General features: G+C 41.6%; 1 long non-coding RNA gene across 1 annotated transcript in view; it reads right to left on the bottom strand.

The window, feature by feature from the left end:
* Nucleotides 1–2,579: 2,579 nt before the first annotated feature.
* The window catches only part of LOC128152585 (uncharacterized), an 81,134-nt gene continuing 59,872 nt past the window's right edge, over nucleotides 2,580–23,841 (bottom strand). Inside the window, exons 6-7 of the long non-coding RNA XR_008238707.1 lie at nucleotides 5,924–6,114; nucleotides 2,580–2,665 (exon numbers count right to left, since the gene is read on the bottom strand). This is a non-coding gene — a long non-coding RNA (uncharacterized LOC128152585). The remainder of the gene's footprint in view (nucleotides 2,666–5,923; nucleotides 6,115–23,841) is intronic.

Here is a 23,841-nt window from a genome sequence, read left to right as displayed (position 1 = left end):
TCAGACAGTTTACTCATTCAATCTGTCCATTATGTAATTAATTAGAAAAGCTGAGAGAAATATAGATTTTCAGTTTCTGAGCTCCTGATGCTCACATTTTAAGTTTTAATAAAAAGGCTGGTTGCATATGGTCTTCAATATAGTACTGGTCAGTCCTGGAGAAATGTCACCAGTTTATCCAAAGGTGCAAGACAAAAATAAATGAAAACTAACTGAAAAATTCTCAAAATTATACAGCAAAAGTCCTTGGAACAATTTTTCCATAAGTAGTGATCCAAAAGATGCAACTTCAAGTAGCCTTAAAGGATTGCTACTTTTAAGAGAAAGGCTTCACATGCACTCTTTGGGAATGAAATAATTTTCAGATGTGTCATGGCAGGCAATTTAACTCACTGGTCTTGTGGGAAAATAATACTCTTAAGAGTTCAGAGAGCAGAATAGAAAGAAGTCGCTATTGCCACTGAAGCAAGAAAGTATCTGCTGGGAAGATACTTACATAAGTAGAAAAAGCCTGTTTTCCATAAAAACTACTTGCTAAAAAATATGCAAGGGCCCAGCAAAGAGATAGTTCCAACTAACTTGCACCATCATGCAGGATTTCCACTCTGTGTTATTATTTGACCACCTGAAACCAATCATACTTGTGTTAAATCCCATTAATGTAGAAGCACTATACAGGGTGCATATTTGTTATATTATTTCTAATTCCGCTAAAAAAGTAAAATAGTTGTTTCTTATTGAAGTTTATCCAATGACACAAATGTAAGCATTTGCTTGTTCACTACGGGACTGAAATGGCACTAGGATTCTGACTGAAACCAAAGGGCTCTCAAATATCTACCCCAAAGGATGGGAATCAAATAGTGCATGTTCTTACTGCCCCCACTAATGCATGAAATAGAGCACTAATCAAATGGTAAAGAGCACAATCAGATGCATACTTGTCTGTACATTTTTAAGAGTTACCTAGGATTAGTTTCACGGGTACACTTTAATACTCATGGGTGTAACTGTCAGAACGAGAGTGAGACGTTATTTCACATTTCCTGTTTGCTGATACTGCTACTCTCAGCTGATACTGCTACTATAAATTGTAACTTTCTCCTTTATTTTTTTCCCAGTGGAAAGAGGATAAGGCCAAGGAAACTGAAAGGAGAGAAGATGTTTCATATACACTCACAGGTTACAGAAACAGGTTTTAAGCACAAGAATCAGAGCAAAGTGAAATGTACCTTGCAACACTCAATGAAAAGATCACAAAAATGTTAAAGGACTTGAAAAGTCTAATACAGAAAGATCACGTTGGTCTGTGCTGCCAGCAACCATGGAACTAAGCTGGTGATAAGAAAATGCATGTATTTTTAGGTCTTTTCAAGAAGGAGAGGGCTGATGTCCTGACACAGCAAAAAAACCCTGGGACATTGCCAGCACTTGGCACAGTAATCCTTTCCGTATAGCTCATGTGGTGAAAAATGCTGGCTTGGGTGAAGGACTCTTGCTGTCATTTTGGTAACAGCAGTAGGAAATTAAAATGTTAAAGTAGAGACAGCAAAGAAGAGGAAAACGCAATATCCAATGCAGCAGCATGCTATTTCCTGGGTATCAGTGCTTGGGCTGGCAAAGGTTGGAGGCTCCTAAAATAGACATTGTTTAGTGTTTGTTGCGCATCCTGAAGAGCCACATCAGAATTTTCTTGAGGTCTCTAACTAAAAATGTTCTCTCATTTGAAAGAGACAAACTGCAGAAAAATCAGGCACCTTTTCCTTTACCACCAAGCTTCTAGTAAGTTTGCATTTCCAGGAATTTGTAATAGCACCAGGAAAGAAATCAAAGCATTTTAAACCACAGTTGGGATTAGAGGTATTGCTGCAGTGACACTGGAAAGCAGGTGTCTAAATTACTGTGCTTGGGGGCATGAAAAGCCAGACAGGAGGAAGTAGAAGCAGCAGGGGTGTACCCCTTCCAGTACCCAGCCAAACAGGGTTTTAGGAGAAAGTAGAAGATGAGAACGAAGATGACATCAATCACTGCAATTGAAAGAAGAGATACATGGGAGAGGCAGGGCAGCCCCAAGCACACATCTCATTGGCTCTTGACAGGTCTTCATCTTAATTTTGCATCTTATTACACATCTTTGGCAGGATAATAAAATGAAAACAAGGTAATTATCAGGGCACAGAAAGGGCCAGCTGTTCCAGGAGTGGCAGCAGCTCCCCATGGAGCACAGCAGGGCCCATCCCACCATCCCAGCCAGGGAGCTGGGCAGACCAGGGGGCATCAAGGGCAGCCCCAGCCCCGGGGATCAAGCACCTCACCGGGGGCAGGAATGGGCCAAGGCCAGGCTGGGATGTGGCCCATAGCCAGGCAGGGCAGGGCAGGGCTGTCCGGAGCTGGAGACTGGCACTGCTGCAGCATCACTGGGGCAAGGACTGATGGCCCCAGGATGATGAAATGGGGTCCTGGGCTGTGGCAGGGTAAACTAGGCATGGGGAAACTGGACAGCGACATTGGGGCTGGTGGTGCCCTTGGGCCTCTCACAGTTAAAGATGTTCTTGTACCAAGTTGGATAGATCCAGAGACATCCAGGAAAAACGCAAAGTCTTGTTCAGGACAGCATCTACTGGTTTCACAGTAAAATAGGATTTCAGTCAGATGAACCAGAAACCTTGAAAAGAGGACAAAAACATATTGGTCAAGTGTTCATTTTAAAAAGGGAATAAAATCAAGTATCGACTTCTTAAAACTTAAAAATTGTCTGGTTTTGTGAAAAATATAATTTTGTGGTTTTCTAATTTGTTTCTAATCTTTATGTGTTGTTTTTTTCCAAGTTTCTCTGGCTCGTCTTAAAATCACTGCATTTGATGGGAGGCTTCTGTCATCTGACCAGGCTTGTTGAAATGAACATTTCTCATGAAAATTTTATTTTTGTAAAAATGAGAAATGGAAAAGGGTTTTCAAAAGAAGACATATTTAAAAAAATAACACAGGGGAAAAAAAAATTATTTTAAACAGCAATCTTTGAAATACCATTAGTTTTTTAAAATTCTGTTTGGTCTGCAAGGAAGTGCATGGGACAGTTGAAGAGAGAAATTTCCCTGTGGTTGGTCTCCAGGAGTTACAGCAGTATTTCCATTAAACAGTGAAAGAGTACCCAAAAGACATGAAGCGCTGTAAGACTGCCTTAGTCCTGGTCTGGCCAGATCTCTGAAGGTCTTGCAAAGAGGGACAGGGAAAGGGACAGCCCTTTCCCACAGGGATGCTGAGCTGTGAAGGGAAGAAGGATGCTTCTGCCAGCACTGACCAAGTGGTCCTCCATGCAATGAAGGATGCCCCTAGGGCTACGTCCAGGCTCTTCACCTCACCAATGGCTCTGGCATACAGCTGGGGCCAGCTCAGGGACTTCTGCTGGGCATTCGCTTGCTTGGGTCACTTTGTCTTTGACAGCTTCCCTTGCATCACTGCCAACCGTGGCTGCTGTGGCCACCAAACCATTTGCTTTCCCATGCCATGACACTTTGTCCTCTGCTCCTCCTGTGCTGCCAAAGGCATGCACCAACACTGCTTCACTTTGAGGAACATTACAGTCTCATGTGAGTGTGACGACTGTGCTGGCGCGGCAACTGGTAAGAGGAGACCTGGGTCTCCCTGGATACCCCCCAATTAGAGCCTCTCTACCCCAGGAGGACTGGGGCACTACTCTGGCCTCTTCTGCCCCAGGGTGTGTGTCCATGCTGCTCACCTTCCTGCCTCTCTTTACAGACTCCAGTGTGTGGTTGGACCCAGCCAGCCCCAGCACCACCAGCCAGGCAGCATCATGGCACAGCTCCTTAGGTCCTGAGAGGAGCGGCTGGTCAGGCCAGGCTGGGACAGGAACTCTCCGGCAGGTCTCTGCACTGGAGAGACACCAGACCAACTCCAGGGCTGACTGGAGACAAGGTCACTGCGCGAACTTCTGGACACCGGCACAACCAAGCATTCGACTACTTGTCACAAGAGCTCCACAGATGGGTATTTCAAACAGTCCTGAAGATTCCCCGTGGTATCTCCTGCTTTGCCTTGACTGATCCATAGGCACAATCTGTGTGCATTGCCATGTTGATTAGCACCCTGGGTGGGGGATCTGGCCATTCAGAAACTCTTTCAGGTGGTTCCTGCTGCAAAACTGATGAAACTGTGCATAGATCAGATGTCTGCAAATAGTCAGTATAAACTGTTCCTGCATACGCAGAAATGGTCATATAGGGCAGTCTGTATTGTTAAGATAGTTAGGAGATGTTTTGTACACAGTACAAGGAGTGATGGATGATGCTTCTGCTGGAGTGGTCATGTAGGAGCACTGGCCAGCTGGATATGGGAATTCACATTACAATTAACACAAGGGTGAACACTATTGCTTTACCAGCTTGTTTAAAGGCTTGTTTAAAATGTTTTTTCCTGATCAGTCTGTAATTTCTGAGCCATGCATCCCCTCCTAAAAATTGCTTTAAAGGCCCCGGTTGTTTCAGAACCCCTTTTGCCTTTTAGACCAACGGCTCAGGCTGGCTTGGATAATATATCTATCAGTGTTAAGGTGTACTTTACACCATCATAGTGTTTGGAAAACTGTTGCATATCTACCAAGCCTGCCTGCCATTATGTATCCACCTCTGCCACGATCACTTTGTTCCTTTTGAAATGCTTTCTTGGCACCTTGTGTAAGCTGTAGGCTTCCTGGTTTGCAAGCCAGGTTGCCACTTGGTTTCTGTTCAAACTGGCGATCTGCCTTTTAGCAGCTTCAAAAAGGAGATTCATATCCAAAAACGTTCTCAACTCCCTAGACACATAATAAAGTCTTTTAACAGAAGCAGTGGCACAGACATGTCTACTGTCATGATGCTGCTACATGTGAGAAACAAAACGTCAGGCAACTCGGTGTTTCTTTTTGTTGAAAGTCATCTTCTGTGCCCGACCTCCTTTCCTGGGCTGCTGTGGGCCTGGGCAGATCAGGGCACCCTTCTGCCTCCTACCTCCTCAGTCAGTCACCAGAGCTTTTTGAAACTTTCTGTAAGGTCACTGACCTATGGATGAAGAAATACGTACAGCACCAGCCCACACCCTGTGATCCCCCCACAGTCCCGGGTGAAGGCAGCAAATGGCCATCCCCATGTATGCTGCAGCCAGGTCTTCCTGCTCTGACACACTTCCAGGAAATAAAGAGGCTTTCCATGTATGGAAATACAAAGGCTTGTGTCCAACAATGCATTTGGGATCCCATTTCCTAATGTAGACTTTTAGCCCCTTCGTAGAGTCCCAGCTTCACACCAATGCTAGCAGTATCTCGTTGAAAACTAATAGCCTAAAAGCTTTACTGGATTTGGCCTAGCATTGCTGTTGGTTTCTTGTCCCATGGCTATATTTTCCAATCAGTTCTAATTTAAATGACTTTTTATTATCTTCACGGTAATCGCAAACTTACAATTAAATGCGGCATGGAGTTTGCAAGAGGGAAGAACAAAATATTTCCCAGTAATGGCTACTTGGGGACTACGAGAACAGCCTAAAAATATTCAGAGCATGTAAAAACACAAAGCTGTAAAAGATTTTTCTTTTTTAAGTAAAATTAATGGGATGAAGCTGAGCAAAGAAAAAATATAAGTCAGGTGGTATCAGGAGGGATGTCCTGGCACTCCATTAAACTGCAAAATAATCTCCTGATGGAATCGGTTGGAAGCATCATTACCCCAAATCATTTAAAGCAAGACAAGGCAAAGCAATGAATGGAGCAATGATCTTTGTGGCCACAGAGCACCACACTAAGCAGTTAATGAAATACTCTTGTATTGGTATTTCAGCTGAACTTTTAGAACTGGCATAGTGGTCTATACTTCACCCATACCACATATGTAAATTATATGCTCATTTGGAAGGGAGGAGGCTGGGTTACCTGGAGCAAGAGCAGGAGAACCTGCAAATGCAGGTCTTGCTTCATGCAGAGTCACAGAGCAGCCATGTGGGGCACTTCTAAAGCTTTTGGCAGACATGAAGTATCTCCTTGTCACTTAGTAGCTTCAAGGCCCAGGGGCTTCTTTCAGGTGTCACAAAGTCCACTTTCCTCAGATGTGGCTGTCAGGCTTGCTGGAAAAGACAGATTCAGGGGATATCAAGCAGAGACACCAGCTGTAAGATAATGCTTCTGAATTGTCAGTTGAAAATAATTTCCTACAACATTGCTCAAGAGCCCTGTCTAGTCACTTCAGATAACTGAAACAATAAGGTTTCCACTGTTTCTCCAGTGAAACTTTTCTACTCAATACATTCCCTGTAAAGAATTGGTCCTAATAGTGATCCCAAGTTCTCCTTTGCTCAGATTTACTACTCAGCCCCCACAGTTCTTTATGTGACACAGTTGTCTGATTAACATGGCTGTTATGTAACTGGAGTAACTGAAACAAATGATGCAAAGTGGATAAGGACATCATGTTATCCCATCCATGACAGTCATCTCCTGATGTGTCACAGTGTTGCGAGGCCCCTCCCAGAATGACCGCAGGCAAAAACTGCCAGAAAGATTTTATGAGAACATCTCTCTCTCTGCCACCTCAGCAGCATCTAAGATGCAGATGCATCTCAACATCTGCTCCATGCTATCAGGTGACAAAGATGTATGAGATAGATAGCAGGCAATTAAAATTCGAACAGTTTATGAGTGGGAATGCTGGTTCAGCTACATAGATCACTTTAGAAAGAAAGTTATTTTTCAAGGGAACAGCAACACTGTATAGTTAAGCAAACCATAAACTCTAGGGTTACCTTGAGAAGATGGATTGCTGAAATCAGTGTTTTTTAACATTAACCTTTTCCTTCTGGAAAGGTCAGTTCATGCCTCTATTTCACTGAACATGGGAGCTTAAGTGCTAGAATTAATGCATCTTAGGAGCAACCACCCCAAGAGAGGGCCTGTCAAAGCTGTAGCAACATAAAACAAGGGGATTTGTGTGTTTTTTCAGTCTGCCACATGCAGCTTTTACAGTCACTAGAATAATGCCCTTTTGGAAATCCCTTAGTGATAGCACACTTCATTTGTTCTACATTTAGGTTACCACTTCTCAACTAATATGGGGGCAAAGGGGCTTTGTTTTTTTAGCTATAGAAGTAAGCAGAGATATTATGGTACTGCAGAAAAGCTCACACAGCATCTCCCCACCTTATTCTTACAGCAGCATCCTAGATTTCTGGAGATAAACAAAGTGGTGGCAGATTGGAGGCTTCTATTCCAACATTTTTTCTGAAGTTTTGAAACATATATTCAACCTTGAATAAGCATTTCCTTATACAAATGGCCTACTAGGCAGATAACTCCTTGTTTCCTCATCCAGTGATGGTCTTATTTTATGTCATTAGCTTATTGCTCCTATTAACAGCATCAAAATTTGGCAAATATCCCCCAGGTTTGCCAGCAATGATGTATTCACAAATCATGCTCTACAGCCATTACATTTTTGCACACATAAGAAGCCATACTTTTAAAATGTAGCCTTAGATGATGATGCTTGAAAACTACTTACCCTAGTATAAAATATTCCATCTGATGATGTAAAGAGCCTTTTGGAGAAATGTTCCCCTATAAAGTGTAAGTTAATCTTACAGGCGTACTAGTCACTGAAATCACTAGTTGTGAGTTTCCAAGCTTTCAATTACCCCACCCCATTGGACTTTTATGGCTTTCTGACCTAAGCCCTCACTCAGAGACACAAGGCAGCACAAAAAGTTAAAACAGCATGGGATGTGCAGGCTCAGGAGCACACTGATACTGTCACTGTGCCATCCTTCTGTCTGCTGAGGAAAGTGCTTTCACTCTGTTCTCTGCAATATCCCAGATGGGTCCACGAGATTTGTTGATAATGAATATATTTTTTCGACTCATCTAAAAGGTTAAATCTTTTAAGTTAAAAGAAAAAAACCAAACTAACCTTTTAGCAACACTTATTACCTTTGCTACTTGTGGACTACATTACCCTTTGAAAAGTGTGCTTAAGAAATCAGTATACTTCTAATAATCACTCGTCTCCTAGATTCTGTAAGGGTCTGTGCTGGTTTTGGCTGGGATAGAGGTAATTTTCTTCATAGTAGCTAGTAGGGGGCTATATTTTGGATTTGTGCTGAAAACAGTGTTGATAACACAGGGATGTTTTCATTACTGCTGAGCAGTCCTGCGCAGAGCCAAGGCCTTTTCTGCTTCTCACCCCACCCCACCAGCGAGGAGGCTGGGGAGGGCACAAGAAGTTGGGAAGGGACACAGCTGGGACAGCTGACCAAAGGGACATGCAGACCATATAACGTCATGCTCAGTATATAAAGCTGGGGGAAGAAGAAGGAAGGAGGGACATTTGAAGTCATGGTGTTTGTCTTCCCAAGTCACCATTAGGCGTGATGGAGCCCTGTTTTCCTGGAGATGGCTGAACACCTGCCTGCAGATGGGGAGTGGTGAAGGAACTCCTTGTTTTGCTTCGCTTGTGCACTTGGCTTTTGCTTTACCTATTAAACTGTCTTTATCTCCACCCACGAGTTTTCTCACTTTTACCCTCCTGATTCTCTCCCCTATCCCACTGTGGGGGGAGTGAGCCAGCAAGTGGTGTGTGGTGCTTAGTTGCTGGCTGGGGTTAAACCATGGCAAGGTGAGTGTAAATCTCAGATCTTTCTACAAGTAGCAGAAGCCAGTAGGTGATAAAGAGAGGACACTCCTAACAATAGCAAGACTATACTCCAAAGTCCTGTTACCTGCAGAAAAAATCCTGGGCTTATTAGAGCTACTTGAAAAGGTTGAGGTGAAAGTGACAAAGAGGCTGCTCATCAGGAAGAGCAGGTAATCTGAATTCCTCAGGATTTCTCCCCCAAGGAAGACGTGAAAAGCAGTCTGCGCTCCACCCACAGTGCCCTGCAGACAGACTGAAGAATCTCAGCACGCAAGAGGAAGCTGTCCCGTGAATTGTGACTGCTTCTCATGAGTGGTGACAACAACAACAAGAGCTGGATCTTCACCAGTATTTGAAATTACAGCCATGTCTCCCTTTGGATATGAATGTTTAAGAAAATGCCTTCTCACACCAGAGGAAAGCCCAGGCAGAGGTAAATGAAAGCCCCAGTCATTTCAGAACAAGTTAAGTTTTCACTTGTTCTGAGAAGCTAAAAAAAGGAATCAGTTAACTAAGAGGGAGATTATGTTCTTCTTTCTTGAATCTAGTTTGCTTTACCACACAGACAAATTCTTAAGTCAAGATATTTTAAGGTCAGAATAAGATTAATATATCATCATTAAGATATGATCAAGGTTCTGTCTGAAACTTGGAGGCAAAGTTAGAGCAGAGTTATTCGGGGAAACAGGAGAAAAATTTATAAAAATAAGAACTCAAAATGAGTCAGAGGGCAGAAAGATGACTGACCATGTGTGTTTAAAAATATGCCAACTGCACACAAGCAAAAATTTATTGTGAAAAAAAAACTTTACATGAAGTAGCTGGCAAAATTTTAATAATACTGAGTTGTCACTGGACAAGTAAACTAAATAATTCAAGGCACTTTCACAGCTACTGAACTGAATTTATGAGCCTAGATTGCTGATCTCCCATATGGTTCAGGGAAATCTGCACAAGTCCATATCATTATCACCTCGAATTCTAACTCTCATACAGTTACAGCAGTTTGAGAATGTTCAGTGTGAAAATTAAGTTCCTTACAAAAGCAGAGCTGGTGAGATTCTGGCTTTACACTTGATTCTTCACTTTTCAGTCATTGCTGGGTTTATTTCTAATTATCTCACATTACAGTACCACCAAAGGAATCCAGAGGCATCTGAAAATCCACCATGCTGAGCACTGTACAGACAGCTAGAGACGGTCCCTGTCCCAAGCAGCAGGAGAAACAGCAGCAAGCTTCTAAAAGGTAAGAAAATAGCCACTGTTTAAGAATGTTTTTCAGGGCTGGAGTGTTGATAGATTATGTATTATATCTACTGGGGCTGCATCATCTTCAATTAACAAGGTTACAGTAAAATGAGTCCTAGTATCACCACTTTGGGGATAATGCAGAGCAAAATCACGGGAAGGGGGGGGAAGACAGCAACGCAATGGCTAACAAACAGCATGCAAGTATTGGAAGATAAGCACAAAATACAAGAGATGATTATCAAATGTCTATAAATATAACCTAGAGAAAAGAAAACTCAAGGGACCATAGCCTCAATCTATAAATACCTTCAAAATATAAATATAAATGAAGGAAGGGAATTACTCAATCTCAGAAGATGCTAAGACACAGAAGCAAGCTAACAAAGAAAGAGCTGAGACTAAGCTCAGAGTGTATTTCCGAATGCTAAAACCAGTTGGAGTCTGAAAGAGACTGTCAAAGAGGGTATCATCCTGGTAATACTCAAAGATGTATTCGGTGAGGCATTAGTGGGAAGAAATTCAGGCAGGGTGCAATCTTGCAAAGAGTAGAAAGACAAGCTGGCTGACCAAGCAACCTTTCTAGCTCCCACATCCGTCTGGTGTCAGGCATGGCCTGAATGGATTCTCAACCCTTGGGACAGGTGTTTACAACACTGACGGCTCCTGCAATGCGACAGTAACATAGTAGCTGGAGAACAAAGAACCGCAGTGGTAACAAAATACACATGAAGCAAGACCTTTTTGAAATCAAAAGACAAACAAAATCCAAATTAACTTGGGGAGTTTATGAGAGTTTTTAGGTCAACTTCACCCCAGAGCATTAAGGCTTTTGTCTTTCGTTTTGTTGAGGGGAAGTTTGTCAAGTACTGACATGGCCCATAGCTACTCTCACATGGAGATGCTGTCCTTGAAAACCTTGGCTCCTAGGATGCACAAATCAAAATGCAACATTGCATGTGGGACTGGCAGTCCCCCAACCCTGCCTGCAGGTTATGTCTGAAGGTAGCTTATTTTGTGCATGTTACTCAGGGATAGGGGATTCTGGGGGTCCAAATATAGCATTTGGTTGGGGGAAGAGTGTAAGTATCCTTTGGGTTTCTGTAAACCTTCCTTAGTACTGACAGTTACAGTATGGTCAGAAGGAAGTTCAGGCTTTGGCCTTGTATGGATAAAACTGCATGCCAGAGCATTGTTAATGCAACAGCCCAAGTTAGGAAATCACATGGTTGTGGTGCTCCATAGTATCTCGGCCTCATTCATCTAAATTTTAATTTCTTGTTTAGATGCAGGGCTAAAAATGCTGGTTAATATACATGCAAAAATGGGCACATTGGTATTACTATAGGACCACTAATTTGTTCCATTTCTTAGGTTTTTTTACATCTCTATTAGCAACTGCAACACTGCAGGAAGAATTGTCACATTCAACACATTTTATTGTCTTGGCTACTGAATCCTGACTAGTGACATTATTTTAGATGTGTTACTAATAAACATTTTTTTTGCAATGCAAAACAGCAGGCTTGATAGAGAGAGAGCAATACAGCAGTTGCCTTCAGTCCTGCCAATTGCCAAGCACTTCAACTTCTAGCATCTTCAATGATTTCCTGAAGACCAAGTCTCTTTTAAAGGCTTTGGATCCTTTAAACCCCAACTAACTATAAACAGCATAGAAGGAGGAATAATTCTCCCAGTTAAGCCTCCCACAGAGACTGTTCTCTGTGCCAGTGTACAAATGAATAGGTTTTGAATGCTAATTGTAACACTGTGTGTACTCTTCCTGAGCTAATCAGCTCACAGGGTACAGACAAGCAACTTTTATTATCAATTCCATTCCACCACACAAACCATCCTGAAATGCTTTTCTAATAGCTAATTTAGAGACCTCCCGTTGGCTTAGTTCAGGCTGTGGAAGGTTTGTAAACAAGCTGTGTTATTCAGGAGGAATTTGCTCTCCCTCAGTGTCTCTTACTTTCTCTCTCTTGCCTAAAGTATTAGGATCTAATGGAAGTAGTTGCCTAAGAGTGGGAAGCAAAGCATGTTAATGCCTACTGGCAAAAGCACACGTTCAATGTCTCAAGAGGTTTCATGTGCGACAGACGAGAAAACTCACTTGCAGACCTAAGTAACAGTGTATCATTTGCTTTATGAAGTAAAAAATAATTGCAAAAAAAAAAAATTTTCTACTTTTGATAGTGGAGTAGTTTTTACCATTAGAAGTTATATACAAATTTGGTTTTGTCCCTTACTTTGGAATGAGATATTGTATGTATGATCAAAGCTAGCAGTGATAACCTTCAGACATAAAACTTCTGCTGGGAACTCTGCCAACATGAACTGCAGACAGCATCAACAAGCTGAATTCCAAGAGCTTCCCCACACCTTGTATGGCTGTTTAGATCTGTATTGAATGGGTAAAGAAGTGCTGCTAAAACTGAGTATTCTCCATTGGTACAAGTGACCACAACAGCAATGTGGTGAAGACACTTTCAGACTAGGTATTCTCTGCTTTTATATCCCCAGTAAACGTACTCCTAATCTGTTCAGAATTCTATTTTGTTAAAAAAAAAAAAAAAAAAAGTGCAGTTTCACAGAAAGAAGCCTTCTAATGTTTCTGGCACTGCTCTGTTTTAAATCTTTCGGAAAAGAGAATTCAGACCGACTGTGGAGAAACAGGCTTCCTTTGTAAGCTAAAATGTTGAATAGCTGGTAGCAGCCCTCAGGGAAAAAAAAACCCAAACAAAAAACCAACCAACCACTGGCCCGGTGTCCGTGTGTCCCGTCCCCCCCGTGTCCCCCCCCCAAAAAACCCCAAACCCAAGAGAGAACTCCTTATTTGAGATAAAGGGAGTTTTATAATTTAATAGTATTATTCTTACTAAAGAACAAAGATTTTAGTGTAGCACAAATGGACTTTCAGACACTCTTTCTAATTGTTCCTTCCTTGCTGAAAGTTCATTTGATCCTATTGTGTCCATATTCCACTGTAACAAGTTGTATACTATTCTGAACTGCATCAGGGAGCTGCTGCTGTTACATCCTACAATCTGGTGCGGGAAGCTATTTGTAAGCCATTAAAAATCTACATTGATTTGAAGCATGGGCATACATTGTCCTGCCATGGAATTAAGATGCAAAACAAGGACCTTGTCTTCAGATAAGCCATTCACTAAATCCCCAGTTTATGCTGAAAGCTGAAAGAAGAAAACCACTGAATGATCTGGTCTTTCTTACAGCTCAAAACATATTTATGAAAGTGACTTAATTCTTCAGCCACTCTCTGTAACCTATTTTGTTCAGCACTGGAGCCACATTTTTCAAAGGGCTTAATATCTTTCTTGACCAACTTTTGAAATGGGAAGTGCAGACCAAACTCCCCTTCTGCTGAAGTCGGTAGCAGAATCCCACTTCTTCAGCCAGCAAGTGAATAACTGTGGTTCCCACTGGCAGCATGAGTACCTCGGGAAATAGTATTCATGTCCCACATAAGTGACCCCTTTGTTTCTTGTCCACATTGACTGTGTATGCCACAGCAGCTTCTTATACAATACAAGCAAAGAGTCTAAAGAGTGTTTTAGAACTGCATGAAAATGGCATCTTGTCTTCACTTCAGACAAGGACCTCTTACATACGTTTCCTTTGGCTTTTTCTCATTAGCAACGAGATGAAAATCTCAAGCATCTCATAGCTCATTATTAATACATAGTCATTCTCTGCTGCTCACAAGGGAGATGGAGATACTGACAGCAAGCCCCTGAGACAGCAGCCTGATTATACAACCCCTATATGTAGGCAGTTCCTAGTGACTGCTTAGAAGAAAGGACCAGTTACAGTTATTACCAATATTTGTTAGGCACCAGTAGTGTTTGTGGTGCTCTACAAGGCAAATGCTGTCCTACTTTATCCTGAAGAGCAATGGATGTCAAAAGAATCTTTTGAAGATGCAGAGAAAGTGACAACTTACAATGTTCCCATTCGTTTTCTTTTTGCTTTCTACTTTTTCTCCTATCATTAAAGGGCCTGTAAATAATAATAGAATGGTGAGGGCAGGCTAGTGACAAGGGCTCCGATGAAATGCGCTTTGAGGAAGAATTTGAATGAGAAAAAGGAGATACCCACAGGCTGGGAGATAACAAAGCAGCCAGCAAGAGTGAAGAAAAGCAAGTGAACAGAGCACTGGGGTTGGCACTGTTGACTACACAAAAGGAACCAAAGTCAGACATTTGACTTAGTGAAGTGTTAGCATGAAGCATTTGATCATGGAAGAGAGAACCAGAAGATTCAGTGAGACAAAAACATGATTTGATTGTCAGGCAGAAGAAGGTGGTTGTAGGAGCTGCATTTCTGACAGACCAGTAGGGAACAACAAGGGTATGTAGAAGGTGGGGAAAGGTTAGAGGTTATCATTGAACGATACTGAAGATGAAAGAGAGTAGGATTATTATGGTTATTACTTTTATATACTTAAAGACATGGAACATTAAAATGCATTTAGGACATGAATAGAAGGAGCCACCAGATGGATGAAGGAGGGGAATGAAGTAGTTCAGTCATGCTGGCATACATCACTGGGGAAGGAAACAGATGAGGAAAAGACCAGGAACAAAAGCTATTAGAAGAAAAGAAGGTAAGTTGATGCAAAAAGCTTGTGACAGAGCCTTTCCATCTTCTTCTTGAAGCCAGTAACAGTTGTGACATTTGGAGAAAGAATGGCAACAAGAAGGCTTAGGGAAGGAAATGGAAGTCTCGAAGAAGGACTTGATGGGAGCAGTGGGACTTCTGCTTGAGAAAGACTTGAAAAGGCTCTTGGAAATAATTCAGTACAGTCAGTCTCTCTGGCTCCTGAAATGCCCTTTCAAGACATTCAGTGGTGGAAGAAGCAGAAGCAAGATGTGACCTGTGGTTCGGTGTATGTCACTCAAGTACAAAGGAGAGAATTACAAAGTAGAACCTAAAGAATTAACTTGAGCACCTGTGAAAGCAAAAGAAGGAGCAGGTGGTAAGGAGACCTGGAGCTGCAGGGACACTAGACATGTCAATAACTTAGAGGGTATAGCAGAATGGACTAGGGAAGGGGAAGGCACAAGAAGCACTAAAAGAGCAAAGGCTGGTGACCACTGAAAATTTTGACAATGAACAGTCGGATAAGGGACAATTAGGAATTTATATTCAGTTCAATTTCTCGGCAAAGGAGGACATCTCTGATGTTCAAACACGCTTGGTGTTCTTGGTAAGGAAGAAATGCCACATTGATGCAAGTCTAAATATAAAAAAAGGAAAGGTAGTGAAAACAAAAGCAGCCTACAAAGCTGTATTTACCCAGAGATAAGGCTAAATATAGTGTATTCTGGTATCCTAGCTGAGAGGCTGCATGGTTAATCTCTTCCTTTCCATTTTGAAGACTTTGACAAGAGTCAGCACTTGCTCAAAGTAACTAAGCATCAGTATTAGATGCAATCAAAAGACAAGTTCATGCATTTGTTTAGATTAATTCCTTATTTGATCATGCAAAATGCTTCCTTGAAGTAATCTACAGAGCAGTACTTAGCAGATGCCACCTTGGCTGAAATCAGCAAGTGTGGGATCCAGTAATTATAGTACCTCAGCTACTGCAACCTGTGGTTTCTGGACCCCTGAGGAGACATGGATTACTTCTAAGGAGTCTGCAAAAGCAAGTCTAGAACCAGTAGGTTCAGATTTGCTCTACAGGATCTGTATCTCCAGTGAGAAATTTTAAGGAATCTGTAAATTAAAAAGGAATGTCCAACTACGTAGTAGTTTTCAGTTCCTTCTCTCTCCAGATCATATGGTTGACCTTGAGAAATATGACAGAAAGGTAATTAAGCATGCAATAGCTTCCCCTCTTCTTGAGTTTTATGAAGATTTTCCTTCTCTCCTTTCCACCCCTAAAGGCAGTCCATACTATTTAGAAAGTGTTTGTTCAGATAAACTAATCTGTATATAAGATCCTAAGGATGAGATGTATATCTGAGGTCTCTCCATTATTCTAGAAATAGACCACATGCTGTACTTACACGTAGTGAAGTGACTCAATTTTTAAATAATGGGACTATCACAGTGGAGGATGAAGAAAGGATTTACACTTTACCACCCAAAGTAATGGGCAATTATTCCTTTTTCTTTCCAAAAGTGCTAGTTTTAACAGCATTTATCCTAGTCCTTTATGGAATTCTCTTACTTCAGCAACTCCAAGGTTAGTTTTGACACAGAGTGAACTGAAACAGGACACTGGGATTTGCTTTCAGAAAAGAGGAAGGTTAACTTAATCATACCAATTAGTGTTCTAGTACCTCCTTTATTTTCAAATTATTAGTTTGCTTAATAAGAAGGTCAAAGGGAGGTTTGCAGATATATTGTTTCACATCAAAGGATACATTTCAGATCAACCCTACAAGTTACTTTTCTCCACTTACAGTAACCTTCCCTGTTGGTTCCCTGTTCCCTATGGTAACACTCTGCCAAAGACATTCAATACTCATTACTTGCTGCAGTCTTTAATTTGTACCTGCCACCTTCAGAGACCTCAGCTGGCTGGCTGTCTCAAAGGATGGATTTTTAACATGGGCTAATAACGTGAAAGTCTTTGCAGACGCAGGACTGGACACACTACTTCTGTAAGTCCTACCATTTATGTATATAGAGCTGTATATGTTGCTGTCTAATGCAAGAGTGCAATGCAACTTCACCTATACATGACAAACTCCTCCCTTGTTTGGCTTTTCACTTTTGTTCTTCAATGGCAGTGTGGGCAACCAACCTGCAATACACAACCTCTGCAAAGCCGGGGGGGCGGAGGGGAAGTCTATTGGTATTCTGAAAACCATAATAAAACCTAGAGTTTTCATTTGACTGTTAATTTCTACATTGTATTCTGCAACCAAGCAGGAGCTCACTCTTCTTGCTCCAAGCCAAGTAGAAGCCATTAGTTTCTCAGCAGGACATACCTTGAGTTCAGTGCCCCACTACTGAATCTATACAACTGCTAGGGGCCTTGCAGTTTGAGCAAAGTGAGCTTGCACCTGTCTTCAAAACACAAGAGAAATACATGCTTTCTGTCCATGGGCAGAACTACTGTGTCCTTGTTTCTCTGATTATCAGAAAAGGATGTATACTGCTTTTCCTCAGAGCAGTTAGAAAAGGAAAAACGAATACTGGTAAGTTGCATAAAAAAATTAATATGCATTTCAAGATTAAGAGTTCGTTAGATCTTTTTATTACTCTATGAAATTTTCCTTTTTATTTCCACAGATAGCATTCTCACTTTATACTCCATACCTATGACAGTCTTTGAACGTAAACTTATTGCTCTTCTTAAAATACACAGCAATAGGGGACAGCAAATACAGGTGTATAACTTTTTCTGAGGAACATGCAATTTTCTGTACACTCTTAACAAACAAGAGGGATTTCCCCAAATGCCTAACAACCAACACTGGTTTGGTTATACATCCTTTAATCATGTAGGGCTCTCTGAATCTGCACTTTTGACCTGAAGGCTATTAAGGAACATTTAAAGGAAACATGAATATGTAGGAGCCAAGATCAAGTAGATGGATCAACATTAAAAGGGAAGAAGGGGGTCACATTTGATGTAGTTCACATAAGTTGCTCCAAGTATAACTTCAAACAGTATCACCTTTTTTTTTTATGATCTACTCACTTAAAAGTAAAAATACAATCCTTCTTTTGATTTTATACGAAAGACAATACATCCATCATATCTTTGTCATGCAGTACAAACCAGCTTTCCAGTGACACTCAGCAGTAACTTATTTCTGCTTTTTCCAATTAAAGAAAATTAAAATGCCACATTTTACTTCTTGTAGGTAAAGGTGCATGAGCTATTGGAAAGTCAGAGAAGTCTGTTGGCAGGTGTAGAAAGTTCTAAAAGTCTTTGCCTATGTTTAACATGTCCACTGTCTTCTACGGATAATGCCAAGACCTTGTAAGAGGACTCTCTACTACTGTTCTTGTGTTCAGGGATTACTCAGAGCTTTTTCTTCTCCAAAGAGGGCACTGCAAGCAATAGCAAAGCACGGCATCTTTGAAAAAGGATGCTCCTTAGAGCCAGATGCAGAGAATGTTCTGTCTGGATGACAATCATGCTGCCATTTTCAAAGTCAGAAAAAACTCATATACTTCCTCCAAGACTTCAGTTTCTGCCCTTGGAATCTAACCAGCATACTCTATAATAGGGATGACTATTGGCAGCATGGGGGCTGCATCTGTGTCCTGGGATTAAGGTGGTCAGTAAGGCATCCAAACAGAGGAGACTGCTGTGTACAGCTGGTTACAGATCTAGTTTAGGTCTAGCAGGATTCGTTTGGATATAGCTGTACTGATCTGACTGCTAAATGTCTACCCAACTACAGCAAATGTTGCATCAGAGCTCTATAACACAGAAAAATCTTTTGGAAAACAAACAAAGAAAAAAATCAATTTAAGTAAATCTGAGGGCTTCAGACACTTGCCTGTAAGTTGACTGCAAGCAACAAAACAGTTAGATGCATCTCCCAACAGAATAAGTCTGTGGAACCAAAGGTATCTTCTTGATACCAATACAGCATGGGCCAACCAAAGGTGACACACAGCTGGATCTGCTAGTCACTAACAAGGAAGAACTAGCTGGAGATATGGTAATCAATAGTAGCTTTGGCAGTAGTGGCCGTGGAATAGTGAAGTTCAAGATCTTGACAGGTGTGAGGAAGGACAGTAGCAGAGCACTCAGGTGGACCTCAGGTGAGCAGACTTCAGTTTATTCAGAGGACTGTAAGTGGGTTGCCACGGGAGGTAGCTCTGAAGGACCAAGGATCTCTGGGAAGCTGGCAGGTCTTCAAGGACAGCATTGTCCAAGTGCAAGAATGATCCACCATGATATTCAGAAAGACAAGTAGATGCTTCATGAGACTCTTTTGGCTAAGCAGGGGACTTCAGATAAAGCTTCAGCGTGAAAAGGCAGTATACAGGAGGTGGAAGCAGGGACAGGCTATAACGAATGAATATAGAAATATTTTCTGGGCATACAGGGACAATGCTAGGAAAGCAAAAGCTTACCAAAAGTTGACACCCAGAGCGGGTATCAAGGGCAACAAGAGCCCTTAGTACGAAAAGGACAAACAGGGAAACTGTGGCACCATTGTTACATGGGGTGTGTGACAGTAGGCACAGATATGGCTGAATTACTTAATGTCATCTTTGCCTCAGTCCTCACAAATAAGATTTCCCAGGCTTCTCTGTTTAGAAAAAAGGGTTCAATGATAAGAACTACCAGCAGAAAATGAGGATTACTTGTGAGAACTTGACCCGTAGAATACCGTAGTACATGGCAGGCTACATCCGTGGGTGCTCATGAAATGGCTAAAATCCTGGCAGGGCCACTCTCAGTCATCTTTGAAAGGTGATGGAAATCAGGGGAGAGCCCAGATGGCTGGATAAAGGCAAATGATGCATCTCTCTTCAGAAGAGGCCAAAAGAAGAATCCAGAGAACAACCAGCCAGTCAACCTCATTTTGCTCCCTGGGAAAATCATGAAAAAAGTCCTCTTGAAACACATTTCTGGGTACATCAGGGACAAGTGATTAGGAACAGTCTGGATTGAACAAGAGTAAGTCATGTCTGACCAACGTGATTGCCATCTGTGCTGCAATGACTGGATCTGTGGACAAACAGGAGAGCAATGGCTGACATTTACCTCAACTTTAGCAAGGCACTGTCTCCTACAGTATATTCTTGCAGGATGTTATGGTCTGGATGGGTGAACAACAGCATAGGTAAATAACTGGTTGGATGATTAGGCTCAGAGGATAGTGATTAATGGGTCATACACTACCCAGAGGCTGGTGGCTAGTGCAGTACCACAAATGTCAATCCTGGGACCTATTCTGACTGACATCTTTATAAACGACCTAGAGGAGGTGATGGAAAGCACGCTGACAAGTTTGCAGATAACACCAAACTTGGCAGGGGAGGGGAGGAGGATGATCCTCCCTTGAGGGCAGACCTGCCATTCACAGGGGCCTACACAGACAGAGGAATGAATGGGCTGACAACAACCTTATGAAATTCAAGAAGTACAAATCCAAAGTCCTTCCCCTGGGAAGGAAGAGACCCAGCATCAAGACAGAGCAGGAACTGACTGTCTGGGAAGCAGCTCTGATGAGAAGAACCTGGGGGTTGTGATGAGTAATGAGCTGAACATGACCCAGCTGCGTGCTTGGCAGCAAGGAAGGCCAACAGCATCCTGGGCTATACGAAAAGGAGCATGTCCAGTAGATTGACATGCCCACTACTCAGTACTCATTAGATCACATCTAGATACTGTGTCCAGTTTTAGACCCCTCAATACAGGAAAGACATAACCTGGAGCAAGTTCAGTGGAGAGCCACCAAGATTGTTGGGGGCTGGAACTCTTGCCTTATGAGGAGAGGCTGAGAGATCAGGTCTTGTTCAGCCTGGAGAAGGTACGACTTCAGGGGGAACATAACAGCAGCCTGCTAGTACCTGCAAGGGGGTTATCAAGAAGGTGAACCCAGGCTCTTCACAGTGGTGCATGGTGGGAGGGCAAGAGGCAATGGGCATAAATTGAAACAAGAAAGGTTCAGACTGGCTATAAGGAAAAGCTTTTTTCCTCATGAGGGCAGTCAAGCAGGGGAACACACTGCTCACAGAGGCTGTGCAGCCTCCAGCCTTGGAGATTTCCAACACCCAACTGGTTAAAACCCTGAGCAACCTGGTCTCATCCCATAGCTGGCCCTGCTTTGAGCAGGAGGTTGGACTAGAGACCTCCTGTATTATCATATGATTGTCTGAACATGACAACCAGTCTAGCCTCATGCAGCATCATGAATCCTGAAGAGTGCTGTGACTTCTTTCTTTCCATTGTCTTTTTAGATAATGAGAACACTTTGATAGGACTTGCATGAAAATGAAAGGAAGAATCCAGATCTCAGTATCTGATGCCATCCTATGCCCTTTAGAGCCATACAGCCAACTAGTGTCCCAGACACACAGCTTGCTAGATGTAAAGGGAAATGTGAAGTTAAGCATTCCCAACGAAACAAAAAACATCTGCTGTATCTACAAAGAAGGCAAAACAAATAATCTGCAGCTTTTTATTGCAGTGGTATTAATACTTTCATTTCCACTTGCAATAAAGTTGCTAATATCAGCAAAATGTATTCTATATTATAAGACTATGCAAATATCTATATAAATCAAGTGTAGCATTTGGATTCCTGGCAGTTGGCCAGTATAGCCCTCTGTGTAAACAAGTTTGGCTATTTCTATATTAACCACTCATGGTTATGCCTCTCTCCTGTACCATCAAGCTAGAAGATTACTCTTCACTGTATGTTTCTCTGTGTGGGACAAAGTCTAGCAATGGAGCTGCATTTACAGGCAATAGAATATGTAAATGATGTGCATTGCAATTAAACAAATGTCCATTCTTCTGAGCGAGGTCCATTTAGGAATGCCCTGCTGACTTTAGAAAAAGATTGTAGTTCATAGGTTCCCGACTGAAACAATAAACAAACTGTGTGAGTGGTAAATTTAGCTGAAGGAACAAACACAGAAGATTTGTTCGGTGACATAAATTAGGACTTAGAATTATCTCAACAGTTTACATAACATTTGCTGTGCATGAATCCATTGCCTGTGGTGTTTAATATTGCATGTCTGATCTGGCAGATCCAGTGCAATTTTACAGTGAAGCAAGGACACAACAGATGACAACTCTCCACAAAGCAAGAAAAGCGATAGCTGTATTCATATATTGCAGATGTAGTGAAATAGATCTGGGTTTAGTAATAATTTATTTATCTGCATGTGGGATTGTTTTGTCTGTTTTACTGATTTTGGTTTGGCGTTTTTATCTGGTTTTGGTTTTGTACATAGGTCACTATTGCCTAAGTAAGAACCTAATATTTGCAATGTACTGAGTGCACCACTTCATGTTTTGGAGTCCAGTGCCAATTGCTTCTTTTAACACAGCTATAGTAACAACGAGCAATTTGAGACACTGATACTGTTCAAATCAAAATAAGAAAGATGATAACCTTGAAGAAAAAAAGGGAATGCAAAAATGTATGTGTGTCTTGTCCATGTAATTTTAACTCTCTGCATTTGTTATGACAGATTTTAAATACTAGAATTGAGGAACCTAAACATACCCCATCACCCTACACAGAAATCTGTGATCAGAAAAGAGCCTTGCCAGAGAGCACTTCAGAGCTTTCATACCACCCTGCTATACCTTTGCCCAGAGGACTCAAGGAAGCACTTCAGCAAGCAAAAGACTTGCAAAGGGTGCCCTTTGATGATAGGCACATTACAGATATAATTCTTGTTCTACGCAGTCATCAAAAACCATTCCAAGTGCTGACATCTATAGTTCTGCTTTCTGCTATGTTTAGTGCCATCAGCAAAACCCAACACCAAAAAGGTAGAAAACAAAACCCCAAAACTAAACAACTCCTCCCACAGGATCCGGGTCAAGAACTTTCTTGTTGCCACGTAGCAACTTTGTCCTGACTGCAGGGTAGCAGGGGGAAAAAAAAAAAAAAAAAAAAAAAAAAAAAAAAAAAAAAAAAGCTCTGCATGCAATCCATCCGTCTAATGCATAGAAGGAGATATGACTCCTGGAAGTCCCAGAAGGTGCAGATATGGCATATAGGCATGTACTGGCCCCTTTGAGCATTGCTTGCCATCAGTGATAACAGGGCTATTTAAACACATTCTGTTGAAGAAATAAACAGCATTTTCTATTCAAGTGCCTGAGCAGCAAGCAGCCAGTCATATTAATGCTGAAGGAAGGAGTCTAAGGTTTAATTTCCAGGAAGGTTGTCTGTATAACAGCAGCTATGTCAGAGGAGCAATATCTAGTTTACCCAACAAAATATCCTTGAACTATTAAGCTGCAGGCAAATACTGCAAATCAAAATTAATTACAAGTGTGTCTTGGCTGCATAGAGACAGAAATGCTGCAGCCCAGTAGAGAAGGAAGAAAAGCCAGCCAGGGCACTGGTGAACATTTAACAGGAGTTTATATTTTGAAATGCATGGAGTACATCACTGGGAAGGACAGCATCTAGCAGCTTTCCCCTTAATTTGTGGTACTTTTGTCACCAAGACCAAAATAAATGTTTCACTTCTGTATTTTTTTTTTTTAACATAAAACTATAGGGCATTTTCATAGGTGAGGATGACAACTACCTTTTTTGCTTTACCCACCTTATTCCAGGCTACAAATAGATTCATCTTGCCATTGTGAATATCCTTTGCCCTCCTCCCACCGCCAACTGTTTATTCAACCATGACAACATTTTGGGTTAGTATTATCAAATGGCTGGGATAATTTTCACTGTGCTTTAACTTGGCACAGCCTTTTAAGTGAAAGCATTTGCTGTTACAGACCCTGATAATGGCACCCATAGGTACAATACCCTATTCCAGAAGATCTGTGTTAAACATTATGAATTCCAAAATAGTTACCTCCTCTGGAACAAAATCATTAAGCTGAGTAGCCTGACTTAATTAGACTTAAATGTCACCAGTGATTCACTCTGTTTTAATAAACTCATCTGTTTTCATGTCACTTCTGTAATTTATGCCATAAAAAGCCAGTCATGTTGTTCCAATGCCTCAGGAGCACAGTTAGAAACTATCTGAAAACCTTTCAGGGCTACCTTCTCAAAGGTTTCATGCCACTGTAACAGATGCAAACAGTGTCTATGAAGGTAATGCCTTTTCAGGCAAAGGCATCACAGAGAGCTTTGTGGCTACTAGAAAATTTAGAGCAACAATATAAAAAATCATGCACAAGTACATTAGAGGAGGAGCTCTGTTGAGAAATCTGCTTGCTAGAGGTCTGAAAGTGAGTAGAGTGAGAAGCAGAAAA

This window comes from Harpia harpyja, chromosome 1 (genome assembly GCF_026419915.1).
Source record: "Harpia harpyja isolate bHarHar1 chromosome 1, bHarHar1 primary haplotype, whole genome shotgun sequence".
Taxonomy (NCBI): Eukaryota; Metazoa; Chordata; class Aves; order Accipitriformes; family Accipitridae; genus Harpia; species Harpia harpyja.
This window is presented reverse-complemented; position numbering and strand designations above follow the sequence as displayed.